The sequence below is a fragment of the Aquarana catesbeiana genome, linkage group LG12, assembly GCF_042186555.1.
Source record: "Aquarana catesbeiana isolate 2022-GZ linkage group LG12, ASM4218655v1, whole genome shotgun sequence".
NCBI classification, from domain to species: Eukaryota; Metazoa; Chordata; class Amphibia; order Anura; family Ranidae; genus Aquarana; species Aquarana catesbeiana.
In genome coordinates, this window is record NC_133335.1 from 97,779,484 (window position 1) to 97,802,839 (window position 23,356).

Genomic DNA, 23,356 nt, shown 5'->3' on the forward strand with positions numbered 1-23,356 from the left:
ATAGCACACGCTGATCGGTGCAGAGCGGCACATGGAGGCATGCACAGGACACAGGTAGGATGCACACAGACACATGCACACATGCACAGGACACATACGCAGGTACATATATACATGACACATGCACATATACACAGGACACAGGTACAGGACACATGCACATATACACAGGACACAGGTACAGGACCCATGCACATACACACAGGACAAATGACACATGCACATATACAGAGGAAACAGGTACTGGACATATACACAGGTACAGGACACATACACATGCACAACAGGACACATGCACACAGGACACATGCACACAGGACACATGCACATGCACACAGGACACATGCACATGCACACAGGACACTACATTACTGTTATGCTTGCCTCTTCTTCTTCTTCTTTTTTTTTTTTTTTTTTTTTAAAGGTTCTTGTGGTAAAAGCCAAGGAAGTTTAGACCTCCTGTAATGTATTGATACGTTTAATAATACAAAAAGCTGCACCTACAGCAGGATAAACAATTTTATAGCATGCAAAGTATTACGAAATATGCCTACAACATGCACAAGCTAATTATCCTTTCTAGCAAAAATAAGCACGTACAATATGTATGCAATAAGTAAACTAAACAGTTCCACTACTTGGGCTTTCAATTAATCACATTTTCTTCATGGTTCTTTGCTCAGTCCAACATAAAACTTCTCAAGTCCCCCAGCTTCCAGCAAACATGTTGCTCCATTTGTGTTCCAAAACAATTCAGCCCTTTTGCTGCGTACACACGATCGGACATTCCGACAAGAAAATCCTGGATTTATTTTTGACGGATGTTGGCTCAAACTTGTCTTGCATACACACGGTCACACAAATGTTGGAGATTCCGAACGTCAAGAACGCGGTGACGTACAACACGTATGATGAACCGAGAAAAATTAAGTTCAATAGCCAGTGCGGCTCTTCTGCTTGATTCAGGAGCATGCATGGAATTTTGTGCGTTGGAATTGTGTACACACTATCAGAATTTCCGACAACGGATTTTGTTGTCGGAAAATTTGAGAACCAGCTCTCAAATTTTTGTTGGTGGAAATTCCGCCAACAAATGTCCGATGGAGCCTACACATGGTCGGAATTTCCGATGACAAGCTCACATCGAACATTTGTTGTCGGAAATTCCGACTGTGTATTCGTGGCATTTGTCCCACCGCATGCCTGTTCAAAGTCCCCACCGCCCCATAACTTCCTCTACATCATATCCTGTAAAGAACTTCCTCTGGCTCATAAACCAGTCTGACTGGTTCATTTGCATATAAATAGGGGGAGCCTTAGGATCCTAAAACAGCACATGGTCTTAAAGGTCTGACTCCATATTGGTGCTGCAAAATTACTACAAATAGCCATGGCAACACAATTACCCATTAAAACATATGAAAAATATGTACAGTATATTTCATAAAAATGATGATAAATATGAATGAATGCTTGTGAAAAGAACCTTGAGCGTAAAACATGTCAAGGCTTCCATGCTTAATATCTGTGTGCATTTTATTCACATAATAAATCTAAGGATGAGCAGCGCAGATCTGGTATTATGAATTTGTATAGCCCCAAAAGCAAGTAAAACTAGAAGGTCTGGGGAGATGAACACTAAACATTAGCTGCAGTTGCACTAATTCCTGTTTTTGCTTGGCCCTTCATATATAGACAGTCTGGAATCTCTTCTGAAAACAATCTAGCATGCGAAGGTAAAATGTCATCAGCATGTAAAGACACTCACTTACATTTCATATGATCTGCCACTGGCGCAGCAAAAGAATCACAGGCTGTTTATTTTTTTTTAAATGGATACTATGTAAAAATGAACTATTGAAGAAATGGTTCTTTCTAAAAATAGATGTAGCTAAAAATAGTTAACTGCAACTCAATACATAGTCGAAGCACACACAAGCTTTTTCCAAGCTATTGTTGAACTGCAAATGCTAGACTTTAAAATTGTCCATCAATAGAGATGTAGAAGTATATTTTAAAAAAGGTAATTAATATTCCTATATGTAATTTTGTGGCCATTTTTACCTTGCCTTTTTCCTTTTGAGTAGTTTACCATTGCTCTGTATGCGGAGATCATTCTCTAAGCCATTACTTTTGATTGTTACATTAAAATGATCTGTATAAGAGTGCATATTTACCCACGATACTCATATGCAGGCACAGATTTAACTCCTTTTCCCACAACTCCCTGGTCCTGGACATGCCTGGTGAGGATAAATTCCTCTGCTTCCCTCTCTCAGAAGCTCAGAGGCCACACCTGATGAGGCAGAGATGGCTAGTAAAATGATCTGCGACCAGGAGAGAGGCCCTTCGCTGTCAGAAGCAGCATGCGGGCAGCCAGGAATGAGCCTAACTCCATGCAGCTTCTTCAGATTCCCCAACTACAGTGGTAAGGATCTCCCAAAATATAGTGGAATGGATCCCGTGTGTCAGCGTTTAGGATTCCTCCAGCTGTTTGCCTGTGTTACCTGAGCTACCTTGGACCTCACCAAGAGGGGCAGTGTTTTCGGATAAGTGCAAGAAGCAGTTTGTGTTCTAAGCTGTCTTACTGAAGTAGTGATTCTTGGGTAGTTTTTCTGTTGCTATAGAGTCTTATAGAGACTATGCAATGAGGTCAACGGTTTTTTATACATTTGTCAGGAAAGACTTCTGCAGAGTACAGCTGCCGTCTCCAGGCACATACCTGTGCGCAGGCACCAACCAAGAATATCCAGAACGCCCACAGGCGCCGTTCAAACGTGCATGCGCAACCACACGTTCGCGCACCTGTCACCAGAACCGGTGCCAGTCAGCTTATTTAAATGAAGCTCCAAGGCTGACTGGTTGCTGCTTAGTCTACAGCGTTTACCTGAATCCTGATTCCTGTGTGTTGACTCCTGCTACCAATCCGGCTTGTTCCCGACTACCTCTGCCTGCTTCCTGCCCTGACCTCTGGCTTCCTATGGACTAATCTTTGCTTCCAGTTCCTGTTACCTAGCACCTGTTGCCAAAACCTGCCTGTGACCGGACTATGCTTCTGCCTGCTGTTTATGCCTGATCTGCCCGTCTGTTGCCAAAACTTGCCTTTGACCCGACTACGTCTCTGCCTGCTACCTGTGCCCGATCTGTTGTTGACCCAGCTCGTCTGACCCTGCTTCTAGCCGTCCAGCCTGCTACAGCTCCTGCTTCCTGTGGTGTACCTCTGCTTGCCTCTTGCCAAGTCTGCCAGCCTATCTACCATCTCGCTTTCCTGCTACCTGCTGGTTCCGGCTTCCTGTTCGTGGGTTCCTGGCTTCTACTTGTACAGATTTCTGAGTTGATCATAGGCACTCTTACCTCGCAGTGCTCCTGAGTCTGCTGTCCCACTATCAGTGGCTCACGAGCCGGAGCTGTACGAGAGGCCTTCCTCTACACGTCGGGCTCGCCCCCAGGTACGTGACAACATTATTTTTAATCAGTAATGCCCTCTCTTCTTATGCCCTGTACACACGGTCGGACATTGATCAGACATTCCGACAACAAAATCCATGGATTTTTTCCGACGAATGTTGGCTCAAACTTGTCTTGCATACACACGGTCACACAAAGTTGTCAGAAAATCCAATCGTTCTGAACGCGGTGACGTAAAACATGTACGTCACGACTATAAACGGGGCAGTAGCCAATAGCTTTCATCTCTTAATTTATTCTGAGCATGGCACTTTGTGCGTCGGATTTGTGTACACACAATCGGAATTTCTGACAACGGATTTTGTTGTCGGAAAATTTTATATCAAGCTCTCAAACTTTGTGTGTAAGAAATTCCGATGAAAAATGTGTGATGGAGCCCACATGCGGTCGGAATTTCCGACAACAAGGTCCTATCGCACATTTTCCGTCGGACAATCCGACCGTGTGTACAGGGCATTAGAGTGATAAGTGTAATTTTCTGGCAATCCTCATTTAAGCACCCTAATTTCACCAAACCCCACTGCTCTGTGGAATTCATCATCTATGCTGCACTTAGGGCCAAAATATACCTTTTGGACTGCTTAATACCTGAAGATGCGATTCTTCCCCCTTATCCTACTAAGAATGTGTTTTTTGTTTTTCCTCCTTTTGTTTGAAGATGAGGTCCAACCAGAAATCAATGGGAAATCTCCCCAGCAGTAAAAACCTGATAGGGACTCTAATTAACAATTTTGACTGGAGTTGGACTTTAGGATATAATACAGCATCCAAACCTGTCACACTGAAAGGAAATGGGTTGTATCCAATATCTCCCCTGAGGTTTCCACTTCCTGGTCAATACATTTTTATAAAAAGATTTTTGTATAACAAACTGTACATGAAGTGGTCAATAACTTCTACTGTTATTGGCTGGCCCGGGCTGGACATAGGGCACACAGGGTATTTGCCTGGTGGGCTGAGGCCACCCAATCTGTGGCCTATTGATGACCGGGCTGCCCAGTAGGAGATAAACGGCGACCGCGGTCTGGACAGGGCTTGCTCAGACTACAGTCGCTGCTCACCTCCTGCATGTACCCCTACTCATTAAAAAAAAAATAGCAGTCGCTTCCAGAAGAGGTCTTCTGTGGTAAAAAGCAATAGGGACATCAGTATTCCAAGACTAGGCGGCTGCTGCCCTTCTCAGATGGGATAATCTGATAGAAGCTACGAAGACAAAACACGAAGGCAAAAATAGTAGCTTGGCCCTGTGGAAAGGGGTGCACCCCCCCGGGATGCGTCTGCTTTTACCCCTTGATGTGATACAGCACATGCGTCTGCACTATTCATTGTGTTTATTTTTTTTTTTGGCTCTTTGAGAGTTGCTACTTTGTGAGTACCCACTTTTTACTGATTTTTTTTTATTATTTAATGTTTTTGGTAATGCACTAGGTGTGCGCGCCTTCCATTTTGTTTTGTCTTTGTATCTCATACTCATTCGCATGGAGGAGCGGGATCTGGGGGCCCACTTGTTAAAGGGGGGTTTCTATGTTCCCGGGAAAGCCCCCTGCCCGCAGACCTCCATAACCACCGGGCCAGGGTTGTGGGGAAGAGGCCCTGGTCCCCATCAACCTGGGGACAAGGAGTAGCACCCCCCATGTTGATGACGTGGCCTGATATGGTTCGGGGGGCACTTGCTCACCCCCCACTTTCTTGGCCTGCTGAGCTGCATGCTCGGATAAGTCTGGTATGGATTTTGGGGACCCCACACCATTTTTTTTTCTTCTTAAATTTTGGTGTGGGGTTTCCCTTAAAATCCATACCAGGCTCGGTATGGATTGGGGGACCCCCACAGTTTTTTTGTTTTGTCAGCAATGTTGTTTACACTCAGCTGTCAGCGGGTAAACCCACTGACAGCTGATGAAGCATCGGTTGTTAAGGACACGGTGGCCAGCTTCTCAGCCTGCTCCTTAACAACCAGCTACTCTTCACATAGAATTCGGGTCAGTCGATCATTTTTCGATCAACCCCATTTTGAATTGTTCTGAAAACTTGGAATCTGAATGTCCGAGCAACTAAAAATTTATCAGAATTTAGATTTAGACCAAAACTAATTGCACATGTCTACCCACAATTAATGCCAGCGCCGGGAACCGAAGTCCGGTGAAGAAACCGGTTTGGGTGAGCACAATGGTTGGATCCTGGGACAGGTGAGTGTCTGTTTATTAAAAGTCGGCAGCTATCGTTTTTCTTTTTAGCTGCTCACCTAAAAATTTTCACACGGGTGACTGGAGCTCCTCTTTAAGTATACGGAAATTATCCATGATATAGCAAAGGTCCATTCCTCAAATAAAACTGACCGGCACCCACAAGAATTACAGGAGATGCCCCATAATGTAAACTCTCTCGTTCATGGTGGCTTCCAGTGCTACACTAAATAGGAAGGATGTTCAATATTGTAGCAACTGCCCAAGCATTTTTTCTAGCAATGCCCAAATTCTAACAAAGAATGAATTTGAAATACATAGTTCATTATTCTGATTACAGTGCAAAAATGTTTTTCTTTCAGTGTTCATTTTTCATAAAGATTTAGGTTGATACAGGAACACACACCAATGCACTTTACGTGCATTGACTGTAGTGCAATTAATTTTGAGCAGCACCCCAACACACCAGCAATGCACATATACACACTGCACGCATGACAACACACATGTTGGAAACCCATGGATTTCAATGGGCTGCCTTGATGCAATGCACACATGTATGGTATAACAGGCAATGCAACAATGCACCGCAAAATTTAAATGGGCTCTAAATGTCTTGGTCAATTAGAAAAACAATCTTCTGCACACCCTTTGTTAGGCAATTTGGTATTTGTTGTCCAACAAATACAAACTATATCTCTTATTTTCTGTTGAACTTTAAATTGGTATTAGAACTAGAAACATATTAATTATGAGGTGGCTGCATTAGTTTTTTCTTAGGTTTCTTTCTTTATTTTTTCCCTGGTGATACTGCCAGTAACACACTTTTTGTCTTATGCTGGCCATACACTATACGAAAAATCGTCTGAACCCATTTTCAAAAAATGAACATTCGACTGCGAGCAAACGATAATGCCATCTTGTAATGACCGATAAATTGTTCAGTGGACATCCATTTTTTGTTCGTTTTTTTTTTTTTTTTTTTTTTTTACATATACTGTACCTAGTGCAAACAGTTCTGATGGGAAACACATTAACCTTTTCAATTTATCATTTGTTCGGCAGAAAATTTCGGCCAAATGACTGCATTTCGGACAATTTTTTGTATAGTGTATAGGGCCAGCATTAGGGTGTCTCCACTGTGGATGGAGGAGCAATGGAGATACCTTTTGGACTGCAGTAGTGTTAATCTGGGGAGAGGGCTGCCTTGGTTTTACTAGCAGATTTACATGGACTTGACTAACAAATTAAAACTAAACTCCAGCTAACATTTTATAACTAATTTACAGCAACAGTGTGGCTTTTTTTTTTTTTTTTTCCATAAGGGCTTTACATAAATAATAAAAAAAAAGCTGATCATTGTAAGCACCTCCTTTCAGTGGCAAGTGGTTTGTCTCAACCTTCTAACTGCCACTTTGTCTGTTAAAGGGAGTTGGAAAATAACACTTATGCCCCGTACACACGGTCGGATTTTCCGATGGAAAATGTGTGATAGGACCTTGTTGTCGGAAATTCCGACCGTGTGTAGGCTCCATCACACATTTTCCATCGGATTTTCCGACACAAAAAGTTTGAGAGCAGGATATAAAATTTTCCGACAACAAAATCCGTTGTCGGAAATTCCGATCGTGTGTACACAAATCCGACTGACAAAGTGCCACGCATGCTCAGAATAAATAAAGAGATGAAAGCTATTGGCCACTGCCCCATTTATAGTCCCGACATACGTGTTTTACGTCACCGCATTCAGAACGATCGGATTTTCCGAGAACTTTGTGTGACCGTGTGTATGCAAGACAAGTTTGAGCCAACATCCATCGGAAAAAATCCTAGGATTTTGTTGTCGGAATTTCCGAACAAAGTCCGACCGTGTGTACGGGGCATTAGTGTCTGGATCACCAGGTGAAAATAAAGGAAAAAAAACTAAAAGAAAAGAGAAAAATAATGCAGCCACCACATCTAATGATTAGCGAGCTACAATATGTTACATTTTTGATTTTGAGTTTAATACCACTTTAGCTCAAAGATAAGGAATTCTGCCACCAGCTTACAATTGTTCTGGCAATACTGCATTTCAGTAGCACTGTCAATCATTTTCAACAATTCTTATGTTATTTTAAAAGTAAGTTTTCCAGTTAACCACATGTGTAGTTCAACTGTCAGGTCACTGTGACAAAAAGTATGATGTATTTTACAGTACTGGTCATGCACCACATAATGCTTCAGTTTATCATGAATCTTCTATTCATGATGTGTTGAATTCCATTTTTAAGTTTTTTTTTTTTTTTATATAAACATGACATGTATTTTTCCAACCTAAAAATGTAACTATGTCCATCAATTATAATCCTTTTATGTATTTAAACCCCTTTCACACTGGGGCGGTTTACAGGCGCTTTAGCGCTGGAAATAGCCTCTTCTAAGTGCCTGAAAACCACCTCCCATTCTTTCCAGTGTGACTTTTCACTTTCGCTTGCGGGACGTTCCCAAAAGTCCTGCAAGCAGCATCTTTGGGGAGGGTTGGGAGCGCTTTATTTAGCGCTCCCAAAACGCCCTGCCTATTGGAAAAGATGGTAAAACACATGTTCCATGAAATAATGAATGCTGCAGCTAAACGAATGGAACGTAATGAATTAATAATAATAAAAAAAAAAAAAAATATTTTCTTTTTTACTGGTTTTATTTTACTGGTTTTAATTTTTTTTGTCGTGCCCCAGTTATATGCTCACTCCTCTCTAAAGGCTTTCTTGTCGCGAACTTGTCCTTGACAAGAATATCCTTATTAAATGTTTCTAACGTTTTTTTGTGTTTTTTTTTTTTTTTTGTCCCACTTCCCAAATTAATAAATTTGAAACAATCAAGAATATTCATCTTTTTTATATGTAACCTGTTGGTAAAAAGTAAACGTGTCCACTGACAAAAAATGTGTTAGTTTTCGTTTCGTTTGTTTGCTTTTTTCGAAAATTTCTAATTTTCAAATTTCCGAAATTCTAATTTTTGAATTGTTGCATATAAACAAATGGAATAGAACAAATTAATAAATAAACATTATAAAATGGTTTTATTATTATTGGATCGTTACGTTCCATTCGTTTAGATACGGCATTCGTTATTTCAGATAATTTGTAACTTTGAATAAATTCGTACTAGTTACTTTCACTAACAGCCAAATTTGAAAGGAAATTTCAATACCTATAATTTAATATTAGTTATTTCAGATTTTCGAATTTTCAGATTTTCATTCTTTTGAATTTTCAGATTTTCATTCTTCTTTTTGAATTTTCAAATTTTATGAAAATTCGAATTTCTGAAATTCCAAAATTTCGAATTTTTGGTAATTTGAAAAAAAAATGCAAATAACGAATTGCACAGGTCTATTCAGCACTATATGATTTCAAACCCCTTTATCTCTAATATTGCAGTATCTGCTGATATGAGGAGGAATTCCAACCTATCCAATGCATCAATTTTTAACTCACCTGGCCATTTGGCTCACCTCAATCTGTTTTCAGAGATTTTAATTAAATAAGGACTTACAGTTGCTACAGGTTAAGAATAGAGAGTTTACCTTTAAAAGGGATTGGAGCTTCTCAAAGAATGGAAGGACATTATTGTGCGCCCCGCTGATAAGGGAGGGCAGGAATGTTATTAGATTGGGAAGTTTACAATAATGAAATGCTGAGATTACTCTGAGAGACCTATGTTCCCTTGAGAGGAAACCCTACCTCCGAGTATAAAAAAACTAAAAGGTTTGGTGGAAGAGGGATTCAACAGAGGATTCTATCCAAAAAGAAGAAAACTTTTCTAGTTCCTGTTGCCCCTAGGGTTCCAGTAATTTATTACCTACCCAAAGTGCACAAAAATCCAGTTTGCCCCCCTGGGAGGCCAATCGTTAGTGGGATTGATTCGGTGACTTCCAAGGTGGGCAAATGCGTAGATCATTTCCTGCAACACTTGGTGATCAATACTCCATCTTATCTGAGGGATTCCGCACAGGTAATTAATGCACTCAAGCTTGTTGAATGGAAAGTGTTATGTTCTTGCCATGCTGATGTTTCTTCGTTATATATGGTCATTTAACATCAACATGGCAGAGAAGCTGACTTTTTTTCTTGAAAAATTATTCTCTTCGTGATAAACAAAGAACTTTCATCCTAAGCTTTTTGGACTATGCTATGGAACATAACTATTTTTGGTATGGTGGTTCTTACTATGTGCAGAATAGGTGTGGCCGTGGGGGCAAAGTTTGCCCCCAGCATGGCCAATCTTTTTATGGCCAAATGGGAGGAGGGTGCCGTATATTGTGAATTTAGGTCCGAGCTGGTCTTCTGGAGACGATACATAGACGACATCCTCCTCCTGTGGGATGGTGACCTTGAATCCTTTAACAAGTTTATAGCAGGACTGAATAACAATTATAGGGGTATTCTCCTTACCCATGAAGCCAGTAAAACTGATATCCATTTTCTTGATCTGAGGATCAAAGTTGTGGATAGTATAATTAGTACATCAACCTACTTCAAAGACACTGATCTGAACGGCTACATTGATTCTAATGCCCCGTACACACGGTCGGATTTTCCGATGGACAATGTCCGATCGGAGCGTGTTGTCGGAAATTCCGACCGTGTGTGGGCGCCATCGGACATTTTCCATCGGATTTTCCGACACACAAAGTTGGACAGCAGGAGATAAAATTTTCCGACAACAAAATCCGATCGCGTCAATTCCGACCGTGTGTGGCCTGTTCCGACGCACAAAGTGCCACGCATGCTCAGAAGAAATTCCGACACAGGACAGCTCGTTCTGATAAACGTAGCGTTCGGAATGGATACAGCACTTTCGTCACGCTGCAATGTTCAAAATGGTTTAATACAGCGCACTCTCTTCTTCTTTATTATGTGACAAGAATTAAGTAGTTTTGCTGCTCATATTCACACACACTTCTCACAAACTTATTTCGTTACTATTTATCGGGATTCCCTCAATATATTTTGATTTCTCACATCTGACAACAAAATTTTTTTTTTTTTTTGGACTTTAATGTAGATTCTTTTTTTGTGTTTCTCTTTTTTATTTTTTTTTTTTTTTGGTGATTTTGATTTGTATTCCCGAAAATGTTTGTGTGTTTTTTGTGACAAGTTCCCACAACACCACTAATATGTTGTTCTATTTAATCTGTAGGAGATTGTTTGGTGTTGTTGTCCCTTGTTAATTTCACATTGTACTTTAGAAATGTACCTGAATCGTCACCAACAAACTGTCCTTTTTGGATGAAAACACACACAGGAGAGTAGAATTTACCTAAAAAATTTTATTAAGGGCTCACAACTAAACAAAGAGGGAGGCAATGCTGGAGAAACTGCAGAAGTGGGCGAAGCCTTGGACCCCCGGGGCAGACATCAACTATTTAAAAGCAAAATTGGTGGCCTGAGGAGTCCATATCATAAGGGAGGGCAGTCTGGTCCAGAAGTCCCAGAGATCCGGAAAGCAGCAGATGACATCTGTGTCCCCAGGCTGTGGTCATACGAGAGACTGCAGCTTCTGTCAGACCAGACTGAACCCAGGGCAATCACTCTCAGGTCTTCCTTCCACGCTTCCTTCCAGCCTTTGGCTGTGGTGGTGGAGTTGTGGCAGCAGGAGGAGGAGGAGGATCGTCTATCTCAATGACATCCGTCTTGTGTGTCAGTTCCCCACTCTCCCCCTTACGAAGGACTTTATAAATCAGGTCCTCAGAGATCTTGCGTTGACCCTCCTGCATGCCCTGCAATTTTGTGGCAGCCATGCAGGCAAAGGCCTCTTCAGGACTGGGGAAGGCTCGGAGGGACGCCGAAGCCTCCTGGATCAGCCTGTACGCTGAATCCTACACGGGACTCGGAGTGGCCTTCCTGGCTCGTTTATATGGCAGGCGGAGGGGAGGGACCTGAGACTCAGTCAGGCTGCGACTTGTCCCTGGCTTCTCTTGGCTGACACTTAGCCCCGCCTCCTCCTGGCTGCCACTAATCCCCGCCTCCTCCTGACTGCCACATTCCACAACCTCCTCCTGGCTGAGGTCTTCCTGTGTATGAAAAAGGGACATAGTTTTAGTTTTTTATTCATCAATCACACACAATTTTCACCTCCTGACTGCTGCAAATTGAATGTTAACAAATATAACAGACTTTCCTACTGAGCCCAGCAGTTTTCATTCTTTTCCCAATTTGGGGTGCCCACTACTGTCTATTGATATGTAAAGCACTTTTTTTAATCAGCAATTAGTGATCAATAATAACATCTAGTAAACATCATTTATTTATTGACCAGAAATCTGTAGAAGAATGCTATACCTGACTCCAGCTGGGCTCCTCCACTTCTTCCTGGCTGGAAGGCCCAGGTTGGACATCGGAAGCCTCAGCTGGGGTGGAAGGAAGCGTGGAAGGAAGAGTGGAGAGGGATTCCCTGACTTCAGTGTGGTCTGACAGAAATCTCAGTCTCTCGTAGTACCACAGCCTGGGGACATAAATGTCATCTGCTGCAGCTCCGGACCTCTGGGAATCTGTGACCTTCTTGCGCTCCCTAAGATAAGTGCTCCTCAGGCCACCAATTTTAGCTTTCAAATAAGGGATGGTTGCTGTGGGGACCACCGGCTTCACCAACTCCAGCAGTTTCTCCAGCGCTGCCTGCCTCTTCTGTTTGTGATTATAGTGGGGGTGTCTCACTTGCCACAGACAGGGCAGCTCCCTGTACTTGTCTATGAACAGGGGCAGGAAATTGTGGTCGTTGAACCCATCCATTTTCTCTGTAAGACACAACACAAGACAAAGCCTAATGTCCGGCCAAACTCCCCTAATCTTGTTACAATATAGGCTTCCATTTCGAAGCAGTATAGGCCCAAGTTTAAATCCTACCTTCGTTAGCACGATCGGCGTCTCCGATGCTCCTTCCTCCGCTCACAGATCGTACGTAAGACGCGCGCGTTACGATTTATACACACTGCGCATGCGTATAACTCCGCCCGCCCCTGACATTCTTTCTAGTCTATTCCCCGCCCCTTTTCGTTTGGCGCAGTGGGGGAAGAGCACATGGCGGATAGACAGCAGGATCATGCTAATTGTAGCAACGAGGAGGAGGAGGAGGAAAGGCCAGAGCCTGAAACGTCCCGATCCAGAAGGAGATTAAAGGACTCAAATATGTCCTTTGGGGAGATGTTGGAGATGGTGGACATCCTGAAGAAGGCCGACTATGATGGAAAGTATGGGCCTTACCCCAACCACAATGTCCGAAAGGCCAAGATCATGGCGAAAGTGGTCAGGAGTCTGCACCGGAAATTCGGGGTACGACGATCGAAAGATCAGCTCAGGAAGCGGTGGTCGGACCTGAAATTACGAGAACATGAGCAGTACAGAAGGATCCGGAGAGTGCTGCAAAAAAGTAAGTAGTTGTGCTGTGTTCCTATTCTTTATGTTTATTACGTTCGTGCTGCTCCATGTGCTTTTAGGAACTGTTGTACAGTTTAAAATGGCAACTTTCATGTTCATGGGCACATTATTCGTTCAGATCACACATTGTTATTTCGGACGATAAAATACCATTGTTTAGGCCATATGCATTTGGCCACCATTTTGACGCCCTATACTTGTCTTCAAAGAATTGGGTTGTGTAGATGGCTTTGTTACTAGAATGAAATGCAAACTAGATTGTGTGTAAGGAGAGGACACTGAGCAGCTGTTTTCACATCTGGACACTGGAGCACTAGTGTGAGACACAAGAACACCATTTTTATTAGGGGGCCACACAGGTGCTCCAGTGTATACTATAGGGGGGGCTACATCTGTGAAGCTTTTACCAAACAGGTAAAGTATTGCAGCTTGACAAAGGACACTAAAAAAGCTACATGTTGGAACTCTGCTAAAATAGACAATTGTACCCCACTTCCAAGCAATGTTTCATCTTTATAGTTCTGCCATCAAATATCTGTGTGCTAATTATACCATTTTTGTTTTACATAGGGGATAAAAGACTCGGAGGACACCCCTCATCCGAGGAGACCAGAGCCCCCCCCCCCCTCTGGAAGAAGGAGAAATCCCCCCAACACAAGCTGAGCAGGAGGATGAAGACGTGGTGGAAGTAGTTACCACAACAGGTGAGTGTCTGCGACCACAGGCTCAGATAAGAGATGGATTGCGGCATTTTTTTGAAACCTAATTTATTTTGGGGTTCCTCTCTTTTTAGGTGATCGTGAGGTTGTGGATGAAGATCCTTTCACATCCGAAAATGCCCAGATCCTGATCGGGGAGATCATGGGGTGTAATTTACAATTGGAAAACATCAAGCAAAACATCAATGATGTTATTCCAAAATATAAAAACATCATTGATGTTTTGGGGCGAGTTTAAAGCCCCTCCAAATCACTTTCTTCTTTTGTGTGCTACAATGTGCGAAATGTTTTTGTGATTTTTCCCAAAGCCAAATTTGGAAGATGCACACAGTGTGTCAACATGTGCTATCTGCCATCACGGGAGATCAATGGACGCGTTTTGGGGGTGCAACCCCTTCCTCAATAATAAAGTAGCGGTGAGGAAGGGCTTTCTCCACCAAAACACATCCCTTGATCCCCCGCGATGGCAGCTAGCACATGTTGACATTGGGAAATTTGTGTGCATCTTCCAAATTTGGCTTTTCCAGGGGTGATTTCCCCCCATCTGAACGCTATACCAAACACAGTTCCTAAATACTCATGTCTGATATTGCCTTCCAGTTCTACCAAATGTGAACTTTGTAAGATCAAGATTTGTGTCTTTCTTGTTGGTTTTACACAGGCCTGTTTTCTATAAAATGCACATTTTGATTTTGGATAATGACACCACAAAAATTGTTATACAACAAACATGTTGGTTTGTCAGAAAAACCTTTGGTAAATGCACATGTGATTGTGCAGGTATTAAAAAGATTGTTCATCAAGAATGTGTGGATTATTGTCTCACGCTACAACACTTTTGGGGTGATGTAATTGTTGTTTTATGAGAAAATGGGGGTAATTTACTAAGGGCAAATCCACTTTGCACTACAAGTGCAGTTTCAGTGCAGTTGCAAGTGCACTTGTAGTGAAAAGTGTCTTTGCATTTAGTAAATAACAGCCAACAGTGCTTTGTATAAGGTTACACAATCACGACATTTTCTGCACTCCACAAATTTCTGTCAGGGTCAGCTCAAACAAACACAAGCAGTAAATGTCCACAAAGAAGAGCCTGGGGGGAGATGCCTGTCGAGAACTTGAGGTCCTGCAGACTTCTCCCTGTGGCCAAATACCGCAAGGTAGCGACCAACCTCTGCTCCGGAGTGATGGCTTGCCTCATGCAGGTATCCTGCCTGCTAATATAAGGGGTCAGCAAAGCCAACAAACGGTGAAACACGGGGTCCGTCATCCTGAGAAAGTTCCTGAAATCATCAGGATTATTCTCACGGATCTCACGGAGCAAAAGCATATGAGAGAACTGGTGACGCTGAAGCAACCAATTCTTGGTCCATGAACTCCTCCCCACCCTGTTCATGGACTGGACTTGTGTCAAGGTCAGGACCCCAACACCAAGCCCCCGCTCCGCACAGCACGAACTGTACGAGGAGTATGCATACGAAACATGGCTAGAAAACGGTCGGCTGCTCAGAACGAAGTAACAGAACGCACTGAAGAACAGCAAGGCCTGTGAAGAGCGACCTGAAAAACAGCAACGAGCAGGCAAGATCACACAGAAAACTCTGATACGAACTGACTGCACGCACTGAAGAGCAGATACAAACCCACAAGCACAAACTGAACAGCAGAAAACGATCTGAAAGCCACGAGTCTGAAAAAGCGCGAATCGTCTCTCACCAAACTTTTACTAACACGAGATTAGCAAAAGGAGCCCAAAGGGTGCCGCGCTTGGTTCTGAACCGGCCTTTTCTAGTCTCGTCGTACGTGGTGTACGTGACCGCGTGGTTGTCGATCGGAAATTCCGACAACTTTGTGCGACCGTGTGTAAGCAAAACAAGTTTGAGCCAACATCCGTCGGAAAAAATCCTAGGATTTTGTTGTCGGAATGTCCGAACAAAGTCCGACCGTGTGTACGGGGCATAAGAGTTGTCACCATAAATCCTGGCTTACATCAATCCCTAAGAGCCAATTTTTGGGGTTGAGGAGAAACTGCACAGATCAGAAATACTCAAAAAGAGGTTTCTGGAAAAGGGATATGATTCCAATGAACTAGGAGTATTTAGATTGGCTCTCGATTAAAACAGGGAAGACCTCTTGGTACCTAAATCTAAAAGGGTGGATGAGAGTTTTAAATATCCACTTGTCACTACATACTCTAATCAACATTATGATATCAAGAAAATAATACAAAGACACTGAAGGGGGATGGGGTGCTAGGGTCAAACCTACCTTATGCACCCTGTGTGGTATACAGAGGGGTTCCTCCCCTGAAATTGCAGTTGACTCCTAATGTGGTGGATCCTCCAAAGCAACTTGTTTTCTTTCATAACATGGGGGATATTTTCCTTGTAGAAAGTGTCCCATTTGTAACTTAAATGCCAGTAAGAATAGGAGAACTGAGTCGTTTCAATTCACCTCGACTCAGGAAGTATTTCCCATAAAACCATATTACATGTTCTACTAAGTATGTTTACATCGTTCAGTGTCCCTGCGGTCTCCAGTACATTGGGCGCACTAAACACATGTTACAGACAAGGTTGAATGAACATGTTACAAATATTAAGATAGGACTTCTTAAGCACAGCCTCTCCAAGCATTATGCCCTGAAACATAATTGCAACCCTGAAGGTACCACCTTTTTGGGGATTGACAGTTTTTCTGGCCATTGAAGAAAAAGTAACATGGTTAGGGGGGTCTGCAGGTTAGAAACCAGGTGGATATATCAAGCCCAAACATTCCCTCCTTTTGGAATGAATGTTGAATGGGATGTCAATTCCTTCATTAACAGTTGATTCGTGTCTGTTTTTTATTCTATATATTATCTTTTTATTATATTTATTTTATTTAGATATATGTTTAAAATTTGTCATTGTCCCTTCTTAGGGTTTGGTTTTTATCAATATTTTTTATTCTTTGTATTTAGACCGTTTATTTGTAATTGTGATAATTTTTGTTTCCCCCACTAGATGTCGCTGCCTCTCTGTTCCGTTCTGCGTCCCATTTTTTCCAGTTTAAATAGGTCGTTGTCCTTGTGCTTGATAATCGCTTTTTAGTGAAGTTTTTTGCATATATCTTGCTAATTTTAGCATGAAGTATTTGTTTTTAATTCCTGGAGGTTTGCTGTGTCTTCCTGTATCCGGAATGTAATTAATTTTCGGTCTGTGGAGCGCATCCGACTTCCGGTATTGTAGCTGGTCCATCCCCTATAAATAGACTGCCTCACACACCCTAAACCATGCCCCTGGTGACACATCCTTATGTTGAAACGTCGGGTGGAGCTAAAGATGTGTGACGCCGATTGGAGACGCGGCGGCCATCTTTTTGGTTGGAAACACTGTTATGTTTCCACATGCTTGGTGGTCCTTTCATATTGTGAGTTTACCAGCCTTCTTTTTTACATAATCCTATTTTTGGATGTCTGCTCAATGAGCATTTTTATTTCCTCATATACTTATGTGGATGCTTGAGCTGTCCATGGAAGTTTAAGTGATCTGAACATTGAGAGATGAATAGGCTTAACTGCTATCTGAGTGGATCGATTGATGCAGAAGGACTGCTGGGGCATTCACCAATACTTTGTGTGTACCCTACACACTGATGGTAAGGGTCAGTTGATTCGGGTGTTGGTGGTGGCTATTCTATCTGCTCTTTATGTTGTTGGATGAAGATTTGGATTCGATCGATTTCTCAGTTTTTTTTTATTATTGATGGACTTTATTGTCATCTTGGCGCTACACTTATTTTACAAATATCTAATGTTGCAGATTTTTTTTTTTTATAACTTTCACATGCCAATCCGGCTGATGTGTCCTAGGGTGACAGCACTCACTCACCAAATTGTATCTATGGTGGAGTAGCTATGACAAAATAAAAAGTTTATGCAGGCACTTTAACCACTTCAGCCCCGGAAGGTTTTACCCCTTAATGACCAGGCCATTTTTTGCGATATGACACTGCGTTACTTAAACTGACAATTGCGCGGTCATGTGATGCTGTGCCCAAATAAAATTAATGTCCTATTTTTTTTTTCCTCAAATTTTTTGCACTATAAACAAAAAAAGTGTACATTTTGAAGAAAAAACATTATTTTTTTACTTTCTGATTTAAAACATATCTAATAAAAAAATGTAAAAAAAAAAAAACAAATTTCTTCATGACTTTAGGTCAGTATGTATTCTGCTTCATATTTTTAGTAAAAATCCCAATAAGCATATATTGATTGGTTTGCAAAAAAGTTATAGCATCCACAAACCTATGGGATAGATTTATGGAATTTAAATTTTTTTTACTAGTAATGGTGGATATCAGCAATTTTTAGCCGGACTGTGACTTGGCATCTGACACTAAGTGACACTTTTTGAGGACCCGTGATGCCAATACAGTGATCAGTGCTAAAAAAATGTACTGTCACTGTACTAATGACACTGGCAGGGAGGGGGTTAACATAAGGGGCGATCAACGGGTTAACTGTGTTCCCTGGGAGTGCGTGCTAACTGTCTGGTGGATGCTTTGACTGGGGGGAAGACAGATCCGCTTTCCTGCTTAGCAGGATGGCGGACATCAGGTCCGACGAACCCGCTGCTTGGCTCCCGCTGTGTCTAATCACAGCGGGAGCGGGATGCCAGCGGTGCCCATGCGTGCTCAAGACCAGAAAAGAAAAAAGATGTACAGCTACGTGATTTCTCGCTGAAGGGCCGCCCTGCCGCAGTAATATATATATATTATGCGTGGGGCAGTCCAAAAGCGGTTAAAGTGTACGTTTAGCTAAAACTCTTGTCAGGTCATTGTGACCATTGGCAAAAAGTGATGGGAAATCCTAATGTTTAGAATTGTTCTTTGAAGAAGAACCCTGCTCAAGCCCAGGGCAGTTTGGCTTATCCTTACCACTCAGTTCTCATTCTAAGTTCAGATGCCAAAAGCAAACCCTCTGAAATCAATGGCAGATGGATCTGTCAAATGAAAAATGACCATTTTCTGGGCTAATAGGCAAAGAGTTCTACAAAACTTTCCCACAGCCAGGGAGCTGCAGCTCAGCTCTGAGGAAGGGGGTGCGCCCCTGAAACACGTCAGCTTGGTTATAAAGTGGAATACAATTGGAGCATACATATATTACACTATATGGCATCTTGTGGTCTATGTGTTTTTACCGGTTGCACTCTTGTATTCAATTTATATCTTTTTTTTTTTTTTTTTTTTTGCTGTAATGCACTAGGTGCTTGCGCCTTCCTGTCTCCTTGTTTTTGTAGTTCCACTTTGTATTCTGCTCTCCATGGAAGGCTGCATCCACCTAGCATTTGAAATAGTTGCATGGTCCTATTCAACAGTGGAGGACCTCTGAGCGCTGGAAGTGATCATTTTGTACTGCATAGAAAAATGTGCTTAGAATACTGGCAAAGTGATGGCTCCCAGCAGCTTTGTTCTGTTTGTAAAAATGGCTGGGGATTTCATTCATCTATACCCTTAAAGTGATTGTAAATTTTTTTTTTTATGTAACAAACAACATGTCATACCTACCTCCACTGGGTAACTCGAGTGGCCCCGATCCTCCTCTTCTGGGGTCCCTCGGCTCTCACGGCTCCTCCCTGCATCAGATAACCCCCTAGGAGAAGCGCTCTGCCAGGGGGGTTACCTTGCAGGCACGTTCCCGAGTCCAGTATTTGCGCTCATAGACACGAATGACGGATTCGGCCTCTGCCCCCGGCGCCCGCGTCATTGGATTTGATTGACAGCAGTGGGAGCCAATGGCTGCGCTGCTATCAATCTATCCAATCAAGAGACGGGACCCCTTACAGAGAGGGAAAGTGCATCTCTGCCAAGAGAATTACGGGGCTCAGGTAAGTAAAACAGGGGGGGGGCTGGGGGGGGCGCTCACTGCCAGAAGTTTTTTCACCTTAATGCCTAGGATGCATTATGCTAAAAAAACACAAGGGTTTACACAACCCCTTTAATGTCTGGTATTGATTTTAAGGGGAAACCCTTGCAAAAATCAAGTTGAAAAAGCGTGAGGTGCTCCCAAAAAATCCACACCAGATCATTATCCCAGAATGCACCTGGCCTGGAGGAGGGGTGAGCATGTGCTCCCCCTTCCTGGACATACCAGGCCACATTGCCCTTAGCACAGAGGCTTTCCTTGCCAGGTAAGACGTCCCACATGAGTCTTCCTCACAACCCTGGCCCAGTGGTTGTGGGAGTTTGTGGACGGGTGGCTTGTTGGAATCTGGAAGTAAGTGGATCCCCAGATACTGACCCCCCCCCCCCCTCCTGTGAGTGAGTGGTACATAGAACCCCTAATTCATTCACAAAAAATGTAAACTGTAAAAAACAGCTTTTTGACAAAACCTTTAGTAAAACAAAAAGTAATTGAATCCAGCATCAATGACAGCTTGCTACAGGTTGCACCCAAGCCGAGTCAGAGCTCCGTGTATCCATTCAGACATGGAGCCCCGACCTGGCCCTGCCCCCTCTCTCCCCTGATTGGCTGACTGACAGCCACGGGAGTCAATGGCGCAGATGCTCTGTCTCAGACAATCAGGAGTGGTGTTCTGGATGGCTGAGGGGATCGAGGACGTCGCTGGAGAGAGAAGGGGCTGCTTCACACAAGGTTTTTTTTTTTTAGCTTATCATAGAATGCATTAAAGCGGACCTTCCCCTTTAAGTGCAGGTGACCCCCTGACAAGCCGAATTTGGCATGTCATTTTTTTGGGGAGGAGCGGGTACCCTGTTTTTACATGCACCCAGCTCCCACTTCCTCCCCTGGCTCTGCGGCGCTTGAAGGAAGTTTACCTCTTCCCCCTCCATCCCTGCAATCTTCTGGGACACGTCACAGATCCCAGAAGATTGCCCGGGCATTCACAGCACGCAGCATGGTTCGCGCTTGCGCAGTGCGGACCCAGCTGTGAAGCCACAGCCGGTCGCCCACAGAATGGCGGCTCCTCGGAGAGGAGCGAGGCTTTCTGCACCCGCATAGCTGGACCGTGGCGCGGGTGAGTGTCTGATTATTAAAAGTCAGCAGCTACACTTTTTTGTAGCCGCTGACTTTTAAATGGGTGAAGCTCCTCTTTAAGATAAAAAAACCTACTGCTTAAATAAAAATTAAAAAGGATGGGAGAGCTCTGAGTTTATTTGTCCCCAATGCTCAAAAATTGAATGACACCTGTGGAGTGATGCTACTGCACAACACTGTAAAGTTCATACAGTTAGAAGAGGACATAGAATAATGTCCCTGCCTAAGGGTCCTGCTAATTTCCTTGCCTGTTGAAATGCTAAAATTGTCAGATTTTAAATAGTTTATTGGGACATCATGGAGTAATGGTGGGCAAGTGTAGAAGGTATCTTTTTGGAGTTATACTGAAGATATCCCCTTTAAAGGCAGGGTTTGAAATGGTGCCAGGCAGGAGAATGCCCATGAAAGTGTTATCTGTCACAGATGGGGTACGGGGGGGGGGGTGTATGTTCCAAGTCCAAACAGAAGTGGGTGTGATGGGCTAGCTCTCTGACATTGTGAAAAGAAGCTTGGCTTTGCATGGAAATAGTCCTTGACCAGGTGTGAGATTGATTGGCAATGTGAGTATTGGCCCACAAAACAGCAGGAGCAGTGTGTGTAAACGGGCACTAGGAGAATGTCTGTTCTGGCCTCAAGAGGAGCAACCTAACCAGGCCAGCGCCTGCAAGACTAGGCTTTGTGTCTGCTAAAACGGAAGGAGGATCTGAGCAGACCATATAGCCAGGAGGCTGAAGTTGTGTTATATATTGTTGAAACCCCCTGCATAGGCAACCATGGGCAGAAATACCCTTCAACTGCATGTTGCTGAGTGAACTGATTCCTTGAACCTTCAGCCTTGATGCTGAACCCCAACGGCAGGTAAATGTTCATTATGACATTAAAATAGGTTAGGAGGCCCTTTTTTGTTTTGTTATTAAAAACCTTTTAAATATATACACACCTGTATACTACAGACAGAGCACCCCACGGGACCTATATGTATTTAATTTGAGTTCAGTGTGTCCATCTGCTGTCAACATGTTGTGCTTCAGAATTGTCAGATAAAATGCTACTTTTTTCTTCTTTTTCACTACAATGTAGATCCAAAAGACATGTTTTACAGTAAAAATCTCTGGTCCAAAATGAAAGACATGTGGGCTGTATTGCATAATACCTTGAATCATGTTACAGGAAACCGCATCCTGACATTACTTTCACTGGGAAGAAACATACTTTAAAGCTGAAGATATAGCACATCGGGGAATAGGGTTAAGGTAGAAGCAGAGGAAAATAAATAGAGTAGGTGAAGAGAGCAATGAATGCCAAGGTTTCCAAAAATTTACATAGACATTATATATTAAATTGGTTTGCTTTCCAGTTTCACAAAAATAACTATTTCCTTACACAGACATAGTAGATCTCTGCTGGTTTTTAATGTAAGATTTTTTTTGAGCATTCACAAGGATAATTAGATACTGTATCTTTGAAAAGCAAAGAGGTGATGCGAGACTTAGGTGAAACGTATTTTTAAAAAATACAAGAGACGACTGATGCAACTGGGTCACTTTCCAATGATTATAGGCAGAATTTTTGTACAAACTTGTACTACCACAATAATCTATCTAGCAGGTGTAAACGTTTTCTTGTAACCCTAAACAGATGTTGTTCCTGACCAGGAGAACAGAGACCCAGCAACATGTTGGTGGGTGTAATTTTCAGACTATATGCATGATTTACCATCATCTCTTCCCTATTCCAAAAATATAAACCATGTGGTACCTTCATAATCTGCTCCATCAGCTGTATCATATTGTGTCAAACACACTCCTCATAACCGAAAACATGCATCCCACGTTGACTAAATGGCCAATGTGACTTATGCAAATTTTGACTCTTTAAAACAAGTCAACAGCTATTTACCAATACACCATTTAGCAAACCCCACCCACGATGTATCATTCTACTAGTACAATCATTTTAAATATATAATGTATGCACACCACATAATTTAAAATGCTTGAGCAATAAAGTTGTACTAGGCATATACATGCAAATGGGTACAAATTTCCTTGTATGTCATATCACATCAAGCAAAATCGAGTATAGGTTTTCACCCCACTATTAAATCCAACCAAAAAAAAATACATGCATGTATATAGGTACATGGGAGTCAATTCCTCCCTGGGTCTCCTATGGCTTTTAATACCATTTCTACACTAGTGATACCCAAATCTATCTCTCTGCCCCTCAGCCCATGCCATCAGTCTCCTAAAACTCAATCTATCCCCCACGTGCCCTTTCCCCTGACTTCTCTGTCAAGATCGGTGGCACCACTATCAACCTGTCGGGCATGCCAGGGTGCTAGGTGTAATCCTGAACTCCTAAACTCTCCTTTCGGCCCCACATCCAATCACTGTCCATATATTGCCGCCTCAACCTCCTCAACATTTCCAAAATGTACGCCTTCGTAACCGATGACACCACAAAGCTCGTAATTCACTCCTTGGTTATCTCTTGCCTTGACTACTGCAACTTCATCCTCATTGGCTT